The following is a 15,029-nucleotide window of genomic DNA, read 5'->3' on the forward strand; positions in this document are numbered from 1 at the left end:
ACAATAACCACGCCCACATCCCATATAACGGTAATTTTCAGAAATACGAAAACTGCGATATTTTAGTAACTACTGAAGATAATTCACTCAAAATTGATATTTACAATAAATTTCAGACGAAAAATAAGAATATTATAAATTTTTAGAAAATGGGCGTAGCCACGCCCACTTATGGTTACATGTGCATATCTTGGTAACCGCTGCACCAATTTCTTCCAAACTTGGCACAGTTGTTGGCCTGGATACAGCATACTAACTGGCCGAAAATTAAAAAAAATCGGACAATAACCACGCCCACATCCCATATAACGGTAATTTAGAGAATACAAAATCTTCGATAAATCAGAAAATATTAAAGCTAATTTATTCAAAATTGATGCTTGCAACAATTCTTTACCAAGAAATACGTTTATGGTGAAAGTTTTGGAAAATGGGCGTGGCACCGCCCACTTATGATCACATATATGTTTATCGGTAACCGTTCTACCAATTTGTACCAAACTCGGTATTTTGTTCTTGCCACATAAAAGCAAAACGTTGAAAATTATTGAAATCGGACTAAAATTACGGCCGCTTTTCATATAACGGTAAATTTCAGGAATGCTTGAAACTGCAATATTTCGAAATTTAAGGACGCTAATTTACTCAGAATTGATACACCCCGTCTTACCTTCTAGCGGTAGCTTTCGGAAAGGTGAAAAAACATATATTTAATACTTGCGCCGGGTATTTAATGTTCGGCTTCGCCCGAACTTAGACTTTCTTACTTGTTTTACTTAGAATTTTAATAGGGTTACCAGCTGTCTAAACAACTAGAAGATCCGCACCGTTCGTTGGATTACAAAAGGTGACGTTTCAAATGAAAGGGATTGACCTCTAGGAAAGCACAAATATTTTTTTTTATATGTTTGCCACCTGTTAATAAAACTACCATATTCAATCATAATAAGCGTAGGCTTCAGTTCTGTACCGTCACTGTCAGACGAAAAGACTTAGCCTCTGGATGTGTAATAATGTATTGTTTTTCTGAGTAGGGTTGCCACCTGTTTGAAAACTATACAGCGTGGGGTCCTTTATGGATTTTGCGAAAAAAGTATTTTATTGTAAATTTTCCACAGATTTTACTTTAGTTGTATTAATTAGTTTTTAGATTTTAATCCCTATTTACATTTTCCAGCAGTGTAAACTTTGAAAGCAATGTTCATTTGGCACGCAGGCCTTCGTCAATTAATTTATTCCATATCTTCTGTAACCATAGGCTAATTTTCTACATTTTGAGTCCCTTATACTCCCCCTTCTGTCTAGAATAAGGCCTTTTACTTAAAAATCGAATAGACTCATTCATTCTCATTCGAACAACCCTATACAGTTTTTATCTTTTTTTGTCTTTTTGTATACAATGCCTTAGAAAAAATACACCTGAAAAAGACTTGCGTGCCAAGTGAACTTTTCTTTCAAAGTTTACACTGCTGGCAAATGTAAATAAGGATTAAAATTTAAAAACTAATTAATACAACTAAAGTAAAATCTGTGGAAAATTAACAATAAAATACATTTTTCGCAAAAGCAATAAAGGACCCTTTTATTTCTCAAAAAACCTGGGTAACAGTTATTCGTCGCCACGCTGTAAGATTTTCACCGTTCGTTGTAGAAAAACTTTAGTTTTTTGAGTAGGGTTGCGACCTATTTAAAATTACTATCTTCTATACATAGTATAAAGGAATGGCGAGATATTTTAACCACGCTACTGAACGGATTTAGACAAGTATTTTTATGTATATAATAAACGAAGTATATGATGACATACGATTTCTTTCTCCAAATACGTAAATGTACATACATATGAGTAGTCCACTTGCAAACAGCGTTATGTGATTTTATAATAGTAAGCCATAAATTAAAAAAACGTCTACAACAACAAGTAAAATCCAAATTGTATATTTTTTTATTATCTGAAAATTTGGATAAATTAGAGTCTAATAACATTAAAAAACAAAATCGCAGTATGGTAGTTTTTGCAAATTTTATATATAAAAAATTAATATTGCGAGTTTTGAAACAGTAACTGTTACATAGCCCGATTTTTTAGCTTTTCGCGTTCTCTCTTCTATGAAGATTGGTCTACTTTTTTTTACGACGTCTTCCACTAGGCACCGAAACTACCACGTTTTCTTGCAGTTTTCTAAGTTTATCAGAAGATGGAGACTTTCGAACTTGTATAAATACGTACAATAAATATTATAGCGACTTTTGAAAGTGTATATATACATACAGTAAGTATTATAGCGACTTTTGCTAGAGTAGCTAACATTTGATGCTATTTTTTCAGAACATATAAGGATTTTGCACTGTATTGTTAGTGGACATGAAACTACTTTAAATACTGGTACGTTAACCACCAAAAACTAAAAATCTAAAAAATTTTACATAGAGCTCTTTGCAAGAGGACTACTCATATGCATACATTCAGCGCGTGGCGAAACCTCCGGCTAGTACTAAACTAAATTTGTATTTGTCTATTAGTTAAGATTATCTTTTGAAATTTAGTTTACACATATGTATTAATAAGGATAGATCAATCAACTACAATAAAATTTTTAAATAAAATGATCGAGGGATATTTTTATATGTCAGACTTAACTTACGTAAGAAACCATCAATGATTACTCAACATGTCAACTTAGCCAGAGGCGAAAATATTTTGTTTTTGTATATTCCTTTTCAGCTGATTTTCACTTTGCATCACTGGCTTGACTACATCATTGGAGCATGTATAGAATGCCAAACGTTTAGCAATGCGCAACGATAAAACTTTTTACGCTAATTTTAACCATATAAAAATTATTTAGTGCACGTGATAACCCAAGGAAACTATAAGAGGTTAAAGTTCAATTTTTAAATTTTTTTACATATACATATGCATAAAATCTCGGAAGCTACTTTACCGATTTGGAAAGGTATTGAAGTCACTTTAGAGATAATTTAAATACCTTTTATACGACGCACATAGGGGTATTTGGCCGATTTAGGCGGCCAAAATTATTTTTATGAAAATTTTATTTCAAAATGTTTAGAAAAGACGTGTTACGATATCTAAAATTGTAAATGTTTAAAATCAAGTAAATATAGGTGGAGGACGTACAATTATTCCTCCAAAGCAACGAAAATAAAGTTGGTTAAAGTTTGACACCGATAGACTCTATGTTGCCGTGGTCCGATTGCATAAACACGCATACCTATATACGTGTTCGTCTCGGCGATGTTTATATAGGTTAGTACATGCAAAGAGTTGCCACCTGGTAAAAACTTAAATATAGTTAAGTTAACTGAATTACTACAATATGGGTATCAATTGAAATGGTTTTGAAAGGCTTCATTTCTAAACAACATGTGGCAGGGTTACCACCTGTTTACAAATGAAATTCAACTTTAACTAAGGGAATAACAGACAAATAATTTTTTTTTTTACAATGTTGCTCAAAAATTTATTTTTATTGGTAAAATGCGTATGGACTTCCTTGAGATATAAGTTACAAAAAAATGATGGAAATAACCAATTTTATCTTGTAATGCAATGGATAATAAATGTGTAATTGAATTCTAAAACAAAATTTGCGTAAAAAACTCTTTTAGGATGATGATGAGTGCCAAGATTCTTCATCGGACCCTTCTTCCTCTTCTGAAGACTCTCCAGACTTCGTGTCCTCCTTTGAAAATGGTTTGGTCGCTTTTTTTTGGCTTTGGCTGAAACTACTAATGAGTGGATCAGAGCTTAGGAGTAACCTGTTCAACACGACCAGATCGCGGCTGTTGCACACCTTTGGGAATTGAAAATATTCCTTGTAGCCAGGTTACGTTACTTTAAAAAAAAAATTCTTCTTTTCCACGGGCTTTTATCCACCTTTGTATAAACTGTGCTTTTAGTTGTGAAAATTTGTGCTTTATATCTCTTATTTGTTCATCGGAGAAGGTGTCAGATGATAATATATCATTTTGAAGAAACTTTATTTTGTTCTCAAAATTCATAGAATTTTGTCGATGCATCTTATGAAATAAATATTTTCGAGTTACTACTCTATAGCAGGAACCAGTTGATGACTCTAAAGCAAAGGAAATACTTAAAAATGACAAAATATGTATGGAAACGAAATATTTTTAAGATCTATCTTAATTATTGGTCATAAAAAGCTCATCGGTAGATATCGGAAGCTAATTTTTGTCCAGTATACTATCAAAGCTCCATTCTATAGAACGCAACTAGTAATGTAACGTGGAAATGCGTGCAAGTATAACTAAAAGCTTACGGTTTACAAAGTAATAAAAAATAATCACTAAAAAAATATAATATTTCCGATTACTGATATTATTACTTAGATTAAATTTTGCTAAATCGAAACTATTTAAAATAACAATTTTTAATTGTATAATGACCACAATAATAATAATCACTTTTGAGCGCAACTGTTTCACAATGAATGTCGTAAAATAAAACGTGCACTATCACAAACTGACAAGTTACGACTGAGATACTCCGTCAAAGTGGCGTCATAAGTTCGGGGTAGGGGTTGCCTATTGTTCCGCAACTATTCAACTGTGGCAGGTAGTATTTTTTTGTTCCTACGATAAGTTTAAAAAATAGACTTATGACCGCAAAGATCGATCAAATACCCCTATGTGCGACGTATAGACTATAACCTCTTAAAACTAATTTTAGATAAACACTGTTAAAAAATATATACAAAAAAGTATATATATGTACAGTGAGTAACTTTAATATTTGGTTTTTTCATTACTATGCCTTTTATACTAAATTTCTATAGGAAAAATTAGAAAAATTGCACTTATTTCACATCATAGTTTATGACATGCATTTCCTTTTATGGTACGCTACTTCGCTGCTAAAATGTTATGGTTAAAAACCGAAACGAAACCAAAAACGTACAAAAGTCAGAATTTCACACAACATTAATATTCGGGTTTCTTAATAATGCAGCCACGTACTTGCAAATAAATCCATAAAATGTTAGGGAATAATATTTACTGTTAAACCCGTCGTTTTAATAACATCCTTACACGTTTTGGAATATAATTAATTAGTTTTAGTGTATAGCCTTTCCCGATTTGCGCCCATTCTTCCTGCAACCTTTCTTTTAGCTCCCTCCGAGAAGTTATTGACTTCTTTAGAACACGCCGTCCAAATTCATTCCACGAATTATCGATGGGGGGCATGCCAGAAGAATACGGAGGAGTAAAAATCAGTTTAGGCCAAATGAAAAGCAGCCATTCTCGCACAATGTGAAGTATTTTCTCAGTATAATTATATTGGTAAAAGTTAAAACTGCACACAATTGCCATTTTATCATCTCATTGCTTAAAGTGTTTGCTCTCTAAAACTCTAAAATCCGCTGCTGATATTTTATCGACATTTTGAAAGAACGTATACGCCCCAACTAATAATCTTCTTCTAAAGTCTGATGGTTCGAATGGCTGAGTAATTAGGTAAAAGCTATTAATAAACAAATGCACCAGAAAAATGTTGCCAGTATTGGTGGAAGAACGTTACTGTCCTGGTTGAGTGCAAATTTGACTTATTTGCAAGCGCCGCGATTGTTGGAAGCCCAATGAAGCGCGGAAACCGCAGCTCCTAAAGCCGATAATAAATCATGAAGATGACCATGTAATGACTTGGGGATACATTTCATCCCTGAGAACTTAAAATCTCGTTTTTATCGAGAATATTGAAAATAAGGATATTTATTTAACATATTGAGGCCAAATTTGAGGCAAGCAGATGAGAAAATTACAATTCTGCGCAGTTTTAAACTGTACCAAGATGATTATACAGTACAAATACATCACACTGTGCGAGAATGGCTGCTTTACAAATGGCCAAAACTGATCTTTACTCCTCCAAAATCTCCTGGCTTATACTATATCGATAATTCGTGCATTGAGTTTGGACTGCGTGTTCTAATGAAGCCAATAACTTCTCGAAGGAACCTAAAACAAAGGTTGCAGGAAGAATGGGTGGGAATCTGGCAAGACTATAAACTAAAATTAATTAATTATATTCCAAAATGTGTAAGTGATGTTATTAAAGCCACCGGTTTAACATTAAATATTATTCCCTAACATTTTATGCATTTATTTGCAAGTATTTGGCTACATTATTAAGAAACCCGAATATTAATGCTGTGTCGAATTTTGACTTTTTTGCTTTTTTGGTTTCGTTTCGGTTTTTAACCATAACATTTTAGCAGCGAAGTAGCGTACCATAAAAGTAAATGGATGTCATAAACTATGATTTGAAATAAGGGCAATTTTTTAAAATTTTTCCTGTAAAAATTTAGAATAAAAGGCATAGTAATGAAAAAACGAATATTAAAGTTACTCACTGTTTTTTTTTTTTAATTTTGCCTTATTAAAAAAGCTGCAAAATTTTCTCTTTCTTTTGACATACCATATGACTACCTTAATTGACTATTGTTTAAAGCCACAAAATATGAAAAAAAAACGAAAAATTAGAGATTGCAAGTTTTTTAACCGACTTCAAAAGGAGGTTATCGATTCGTGGGAATATTTTTTTTTATGTATGTTACCGCATAATTTTGGACCTCGATTTCTATAATTCTTTTTTTAAAGGAAAGGTGTTACCTCAGAGGTGGTCCCATACTAAATTGGTTTAGATCTGATCATTGGATTGTGAAGAAATTAACGATAATCTTAAATTTTTATATGAGAACTAGCAGACCCGGCGAACTTCGTCCCGCGCAAAATAATTTTTTTTTTGTTTTGAATATTTTGGTCTAACATTTTCACGAACAGTTCACCTTCATGATTTTCAGTGACGCATTTATCTTCTAATATTACGGTTTGGTGGTTGTCAGAAGGCATATTTCCATTGCCGTCTTAAACAACATAGCAAAAGTATGTATGCATACAAAGATACGTAATAGTTTCAGTGCGTCTGGAAGGCACCATGCCCACTTTTCACATAGCCCAAATTTTCTCTAAGAGTATGGGATTGATTTCATATATCCCCACACCATGTTCGAGTGCTCTACCATGAACACTTCCGGAGATATGTAGTATGAAAAATAATCTTTTTATGAGAGGGCCTAAACAAAAAAAAAATTTTCAAAACCAATAACCTACTTACTAAAAAATTGTTTATTATAGAAGTTCACAAAAGTTGATATACAACTATTCGTCGACTTAAATAGTTAACTTTTTACTGCGCATGTTTATTTTACGAGGAGGAAGCATCGAAAGCCCAACCCCGTCAGTGTGAGACTTTAACCCAAACTAAACTTCCTACCGTCGTGTACCGTTCACCTCCCGGTACCACTGTCAAGGATTTCATCGGTATTATAACATTGTGTGACTGCTAAGGTTAGAGATCTATTCGCTTCTTCTTCTTCTTCTTATTTGGCGTTGTAACCGCCAAAGTTTTATTTGGCCGAGTTGAACAAAGCACGCCAGTCGTTTCTCTTCTGTGCCAACTGACGCAAATTGGAAATGCCAAGTGAAGCCAGAATACTTTCAGAGCTGGAGCGTTGGTGTCCATTCGAACGACATGGTCAAGCCAGCGGAGCCGCTGTATTTTAATTCGCTGCTCTATGTCTCATGTCGTTGTAATCTCATACAGCTCATCGTTCCATCGTCTGCGGTAATCGCCGTCACCAACGCGTAAAGGCCCGTAAATACTCCGCAAAATCTTACTCTCGAATACTCAAGAGCCGCCTCATCGGATGTTGTCATTGTCCATGCTTCTGCGCCATATACCAACACGGGCGTGATGAGTGACTTATAGAGTGTGGTTTTCGTCCGTCGAGAGAGAACTTTACTCCTGAATTGCCTACTCATCCCAAAGTACTACTTGTTGGCAAGAGTGATTCGGCGTTGGATTTCCATGTTGACGTTATTATCGGTGTTAATGCTGGTTCCCAAGTAAACGAAATTCTCTACTTTCTCGAAATTATAACTATCAACAGTGACGTGGGTGCCAAGGCGCGAATGTGCTGATTGTTTGTTTGATGACAGGAGATACTTCGCGTTGTCCTTTACCATCAGACCCATCCGCATTGCTTCCTTATCCAACTTGGAAAAGGCAGAACAGACTTCTCGGTTTTTCTTACCGGTGATGTCAGTGTCATCGGCATAAGCCAGCAATTGTACACTCTTGTAGTAAATTGTTCCTGAGCGGTTCAGTTCTGCAGCTCTTATTATCTTCTCCANTTCTCGGTTTTTCTTACCGGTGATGTCAGTGTCATCGGCATAAGCCAGCAATTGTACACTCTTGTAGTAAATTGTTCCTGAGCGGTTCAGTTCTGCACCTCTTATTATCTTCTCCAACATCAGATTAAAGAAGTCACATGAAAATAAGTCGCCCTGTCTGAAACCTTGTTTGGTGGCGAACGGCTCGGAGAGTTCTTTACCAATTCAGGCAGAGCTGGGGGTATTGCTCAACGTCATTTTACACAGCCGTATGAGTTATGAGGGGATGCCAAATTCACACATAGCGGCATATAGGCAACTCCTTTTAGAGCTGTCGAAAGCGGCTTTAAAGTCGACAAATGGGTGGTAATTTCAAAGATTTGGCGTATTGTGAATATATTGGCTATGGTGAATTTGTCAGGTCTAAAGCCACACTGATAAGGCCCAATCAGTTCATTGACGGAGGTATTCAGTCTTTCACACAATACTTTCGATAAGACCTTCCAACTTATGCTTAGAAGGCTGATCCCGAGGTAGTTGGCACGCATGGCGGGGTCGCCTTTCTTGTGGGTTGGGCCGTCAACTCAAGCAGCTTTGTTACTTTTCGTCAGCATAATCGCTATTCGTACCTCGTCATGGTCAGGCGCTGGGATATCGACTCCATTGTCATCGACTGGGGACTCGCGTTCGACTTCTCCACTTCTTTCAGTGCTTCTGCCATTCAAAAGGGTCAAAAAATGTTTCCTCCATAATTTGAGTACGTTCTGGACATCGGTCACTAGGTCGCCATTGTTGTTCCTACAGGAGTCTTCAAACCTTCCGTAAGTCGTTCAACTCTCAGCTTTTTGACACTCCCCAGCGGCGCAAATGCACATTACGAAATCGAATACTCCTTCAAAACTTCGAAGGCGGTATATCGGAATGAATGGATTACAGCCGAGATTACTTTGCCATAAGCATGGCCGCAGACTGCCTACAATATGCATTACAATTTTAAATTGGGTTAGCGGTATTGTAATCAATTATTTGTATGGATTACGCAATGCATATTGTGGACGGATCCCATTTAGAAGGCGCCGCTGTGCGCTCATCGTACCAGTAATGAGCGGGAGATGTGGTTCCACTGCTCACGTATGTCGGTTTGTTGAAGAGTGCTCTCTCACAGCAGGCGTGAGAGTCGAGCGGCGAATCCATTGGCCGTCTGTTTTGATTGTAGGTTTTTGAAATTGAACTTTCTTTGCATTGTTGGGGCCCTTTTTTTGCTGCACCGAGGTGGGGTCGTATATTGGCTGCATCAATATAGTGGTGCGAGTCGATGTTTTGCTCTCGGAGTGTACGTATGTACATCTAAAACACTGGAAGCATGCCTTCCATCTATCACAACATGCTCGATTTGGTTTCCCGTTTTTCGATCTGGAGACACCCATGGAGCTTGATGGATCTTTTTATGCTAGAATCCAGTACTACATACTGCCAAGTTTCGGGCCCCGGCGAAGTCGATCAGCCTCAGCCCGCCGTTTCTATGTAGAGGCAGATCCCTTCGCTGCCTACCTTGGCATTTAAATCGTCAAGCACGATTTTTATACGTGCGGGGGCAGCGCTAATATGTACGCTCTAAGCTAAGAGATCCTTGGATGCCTCGTCCTTCTCTTCCATCGGGGCATTGGCACATATGAGCGAGATGTTGAAGAATCTCGCTTTGATGCGGATTGTGGCTAGATGTTCGTCCACTAGAGTGAACGCCGGTCTCTCTCCCACCACAAATCCAACACCGGCTTCCGCTCCTTTACGTGGCAACTGTAGTAGACGTAGCAAGGCTTCAAGCTTACCTTCTTCGCCCCGTCCATCGCATTTCATGGATGGCGGTGACGTCAGCCTTTATTTTCCCTAGGACATCGACCAGCCGGGGTCGGTGCATACCCTCAAATCATAGTCCTTCTTATGTTTGCCGTGTTCCTCATCAAAAGAAGGGGGTATCATCCGAGGCATGTGTTTTTTTCATTGGGCAGGGTTTTAACGTGGCGGGATCCCAATTCAGCGCACGCGGGGGATTCAAGGATATAAATATCCGGACGTAGTCCGCTGCGATTTGAACCGTAAGCACACGAATCACTTCTGGCCACTCCCAAGTGAATGGAAGTCAAAAGCTTTGCAGTACTGGGAAATGTACAAAACATAGTGGTGAAGGCGAATATCTCAACTAAACGCTGATGTATTTTTTAAATTCATAGCTCTACATACCTGTATAGTAAACCAAATAGCCGGACCAGACGTTATTCAATATAAAAAATGTAAAAAAATTAACTTGTTTAAGCGACTTATGCATTTCCCGCATAAACAAAAAACAGCGAACACCCACACGCATTTATATTGCATTCCCGCATAAACCAAGTGCAGCGAACACACACACGCACTTGTGTTTAAAAGTATTTCGCTCGTTCTTAATTGGGTATGCATTTTTTATGCAATTCTCAAATATCTCTTCGCTGAACTTAGTGAAGTGATAAGTCGCTGGCATTTTCCCGATGGTCAACGCTAAACCAGCTTGGCTCATCATGATGGTCAACGCTTAACTAGCTTGGCTATCACGCGGTGCTTTGAGCATCGCTCCCACTCCACTCCCGGAGTACTTTTTGGTATGGTAGTAAGCTCCGGCTTACAAGCCACACTGGGGCTCTGCATGAATGCATCCTCAAATAAATCCCTGCTCATTGCACAGCAGCCTACGGCAGCTAGAGCACGACTCCTCCAGTGGAGTCCCCCAATTAATATATATGGTCACCTTTAAACCTGGTCTCCCGCTCTCCCTCAGCTAAACATAACTTTTCCGTATAATCAGTAATATTCCTCCTCAATTTTGTAAGGTAAATTAACAATTTATAATCGCTTCTTTGCAGCGGAATATCTTCTCTTAAATCATACTAGCAGACTCGGCGAACTTCGTCCCTCCCAAATTAAGATTTTTAATTTAAACATTTTGGTCCAATATTTTCTCCAACAACCCACATTTACGATTTATACTGGCACATTCATCGGCTAAGACTGCGGTGGGGTGGTCGTTTGCCGCCTTAAATAACAGAATGAAACTGTTATGTCCATGAGAAGTTCCCTGGTGGCAACAATGATCTATAGTGAATGTGGTCTAGAAACTTTATCTTATAGTTGGTGGCAATTCCAAAATCCTTGTTCAACAGAAATCAATATACATACAGTGACGAGCAAAACTGTAACATGGTGTAACACTTTTTATTTCAGCCACCGCTATCTTCCCAAGTTCTAACGACTTTTATACTTTTGTTGTATATTCTTGTTGGTACATCCCTACTCCCTCTCTCATAAAGATTTGAAGTCAATCCAACAACAATAATAAAACCAGCAGACAAAAATGTAAATTAAGGCATATGTTACAGTTTTGCACTTATATATTTTTAATAACTTTTTGACAATTTTCACGAAAAAAAAGAACTGTTAACACAATGTTCAGTATACATTTGCTTTTTTTAGTTCCTGGATGCAATTTGGCATACCTTGTGTGTATCTCTGTAAAAATTCTGGAGGTATAGCCTCCCATATATCCTTGGTGTGCTTTCACAGCTCATGTACTCCATTGGAAGGATTTGGATACTTAGTAAGCTGCGCTTTTAGTTGATTTCGCAAACTTTCGACGAGATTCATATCCGCGGATTGTGGAGATCATTTGAAAATAGCAAATTTTTGCCTTTGCATCCAGTCTTTGCAAACATATGCAGTATGTTTTGGGTGATTTTTCAGCAGAACTCTCATTTTTCGACTACATCTTGCAAATTTTGTTGAAATATGAACAGATACTGTTCTTTATGCATAATGCGTACTAACGGACCAACAATATTTTTGAAATACAACCCCAAACTATTATTGACCGACCACTGTGATTCACACTTTGCCTTACATGATGCGCATGGCCTTAATTTGGGTCTTTGATCCAATACCATGCCCGGCCATCTCATTGAAAGCGATTAATTTAGTCTTGTCAGACCAACTAACGTTCAATTAAATCTTAAAAGTGTGTGTGATTTGCATTCGATTTTAATACCTTAAACGCTTCTGTAATAGTGGCTGCAGCGCTACTTGCTACTAAGTTCACAAGATATCGGACCGTAATATTTTTTGTCAGACTTCCTTTGTCCTTAATAACATTTAAGGCTATATTTTTTCTCATAATTTTTTCTCGTACTGTTCCAGTACTGTACCATGAACACTTCCAGAGATATGCAGTATGAAATTCGGCTCCATGACTACGCGATTAATTTCATATATCTCCACACAAAGTTCCAAGAACAATTCTAGAGATATGCAATAAAAAAAATTCGACTTGTATGGGAGGTGCCACGCCCGTATAAAGTTCCAGTACTCTACCATGAACATTTCCAGAGATATGGAGTATGAAAAGTTTGGTTTATATGGGAGGTTCCACGCCCCTATTATATATCGAAATTTTTGATAGCCGATAACCATCCTTTGAGCGTCTGCACCAGGTGTCCGAAATTTAAAAAAAATCGGTTCAGCCGTTCTCGAGCTGTGCGATATACATATGTAGATGGTATGGCTGCTTTTAATATTGCGCTCACTTACGTACAAAAAAACATAGCAGCTGGGTTTTTATGCGTAATTATATACATACATATGTATGTAGTCAAAATTTTTGTCTTTAACGTTACAGTCGCACGTACATTTCTGCTAATATTTCTGAAACGTTATGTAAAACCTGAAAGTTTTTCATTTATCCTGGTAATAAACCTCATAAGCTACATTTTATATGCAGACACTATCTTTTGTGGTTTTAAAGATAAAAGCAGTTTTAAGTGGTCTTTAACGTTACATTTTTTGGAAGTGAGTTATGTGATATAGTCACACGTACGGTTAACTTAGCGAATCCTGCAGAGTTAAAAATTATACCAAAGTATTTTAATAAAGATCAAGGTTCAAAGAAACTATAAAAATATTAACTTTTGGAAAAAATATTTTTTTGACAGATCTAAAAATCAAAATATGTGGTCTTTAACGTTACCTAAAAAATCTTTAACGTTACCTTGCGATTTTATTGGGAGTATGGTAGATATAGAGGAATAACACAAGTGGGAATTGTTTAAAATGTGATAACTCAAATATTTATTCATATTCAGTAGATAATACCTATCTCAATATTTGTCCTATAACACTGTGCAACAGCCGAAATTAGCATTGATTTGAATTGAACCGACAATTTTTCTAAATACTGAATAAAATGTTTAAAATTTTGATGGAAATTTTTTAAGTCTGATTCAGTTTTATGAATTTTGTACAAAGTTTGCAAAAATGATTTATATGGTTTTTGTTATAGAATGAGGTATATTTTAAATAAAAATTAACGAAAAAGATTTATGATGGAAAACATTTGGAATATTGTGAAAAAATTAAATTACGAATACTTCTGTGAGTGACTGTATACATAACCCTTGCTTTGCGCTATATTCCGTACGAATTAACAGCAGAGGGCGCTCTCATTTGTTTTTTGCAGATTCTATAGGATTTTTAAAGTCCTGCAGTTCCATTTTTAGGAAGTATTTAAACTTTTTTTTTGCGTAAGACCAAAATTTCAAAAAAGTAGGTACAGCCGATCTCGAGCTTTGCGAGCAGAAAAAAACGGCCTTCAAAATATATATTAGTATAGATTGAACATTTTGAGTATGTAGATTTTTTATGCTGGTATATTCAGTTTTTATTATTAATTATATTTATTTATTATAATAATCATATTATTTTTATTTTGTATTTTTTTTGTTGTAGGAGAGGGAAATGCTTTATGCACTGGCAGGGGGCGCTAGTCTCTATACTACCTTCCCCGAGTGTGGGACTCCCACCGAAGCGTGTTGGGCTACCCACTTAAACCCAAACTCCCACCCCCGCGCAAGAATCCCGCATCTGGCACCGCAATTCTGCATGTCTTCAGATGCAGGAGGGCGTAGACATCCGTCCTCTCGTTTGCAGCGGAGTACGAATTTCACGTATCTCGCAACTGCTTCCCACTTATCTGCACTGGAGATCATTACCCCAATTATATTGTTTGGAGTTATGTCTCCGTATCTTTCTTCCAACATTCTGCACGAAATCAAGAAGTGTTCGCAGGTGAAGAATGTATGGTACACGTTATCTTCGACGTTTTCACAGTAGTGACCGAACGGTGAGTCCACCCTTCCCATTCTATGAAGATATTCTTGGAAGTAACCATGCCCGGTGAGGAATTGCGTCAGGTAGAAATCGACTTCCCCATGCGGTCTGTTCAACCATGTTTGAAGTGGGAGTGTGTCCATCGACCTTTTGTGCTCGCGTTCCAGTTTTGTTGCCACTGCTGGATCAGTTGCTCGCGCGCCCTTGCCGCGGCAGCTGCTCGACCTATCTCGGCACTGAGATTGTAAATCTCTTTTCGCTCGTAAGCAAGTAGCTCAATTGGCATGACGCCAGAAATAACTAGAACCGCGTCCGCGGACACTGTACGGTATGCAGAAGCAATGCGTAGTGCCCCTCTGCGCTGTACCGAAGACATTTGAACCCGGTATTTTTTGACTTTCAATGCGTCAGCCCATATTTCTGCCCCGTACAGGAGCACCGATTGGACCGCTGTCATCAGAAGCTTCCTGCGGCATGGCTTCGGGCCGCCCACGTTTGCCATCAGCCGGCTTAGAGCCGCCGTGCTCTGCGCAGCTTTTTCACATACTCCATGGATGTGTTCCCAGAATGTGAGTTTGCTGTCAAGCTTCACCCCTAGGTATTTTGTAGACCTAGAAGTCGTCACG

General features: G+C 37.4%; 1 protein-coding gene and 1 long non-coding RNA gene across 3 annotated transcripts in view; one reads left to right on the forward strand and one right to left on the reverse strand.

Annotated features, from left to right (window-relative positions):
- LOC108361425 (uncharacterized) overlaps positions 1 to 4,606 on the reverse strand; it is a 20,880-nt gene extending 16,274 nt beyond the window's left edge. Inside the window, exons 1-2 of the long non-coding RNA XR_001847295.1 lie at positions 4,593 to 4,606; positions 2,136 to 2,140 (exon numbers count right to left, since the gene is read on the reverse strand). This is a non-coding gene — a long non-coding RNA (uncharacterized LOC108361425). The remainder of the gene's footprint in view (positions 1 to 2,135; positions 2,141 to 4,592) is intronic.
- Positions 1 to 15,029, forward strand: part of Cul3 (cullin 3) — a 162,836-nt gene that overhangs the window by 100,695 nt on the left and 47,112 nt on the right. The gene's annotated exons all lie outside the window — the stretch shown is intronic.

Source organism: Rhagoletis zephyria, unplaced genomic scaffold (assembly GCF_001687245.7).
Source record: "Rhagoletis zephyria isolate East Lansing unplaced genomic scaffold, Rhagoletis_zephyria_1.1 Rzeph_scaffold_00761, whole genome shotgun sequence".
Taxonomy (NCBI): domain Eukaryota; kingdom Metazoa; phylum Arthropoda; class Insecta; order Diptera; family Tephritidae; genus Rhagoletis; species Rhagoletis zephyria.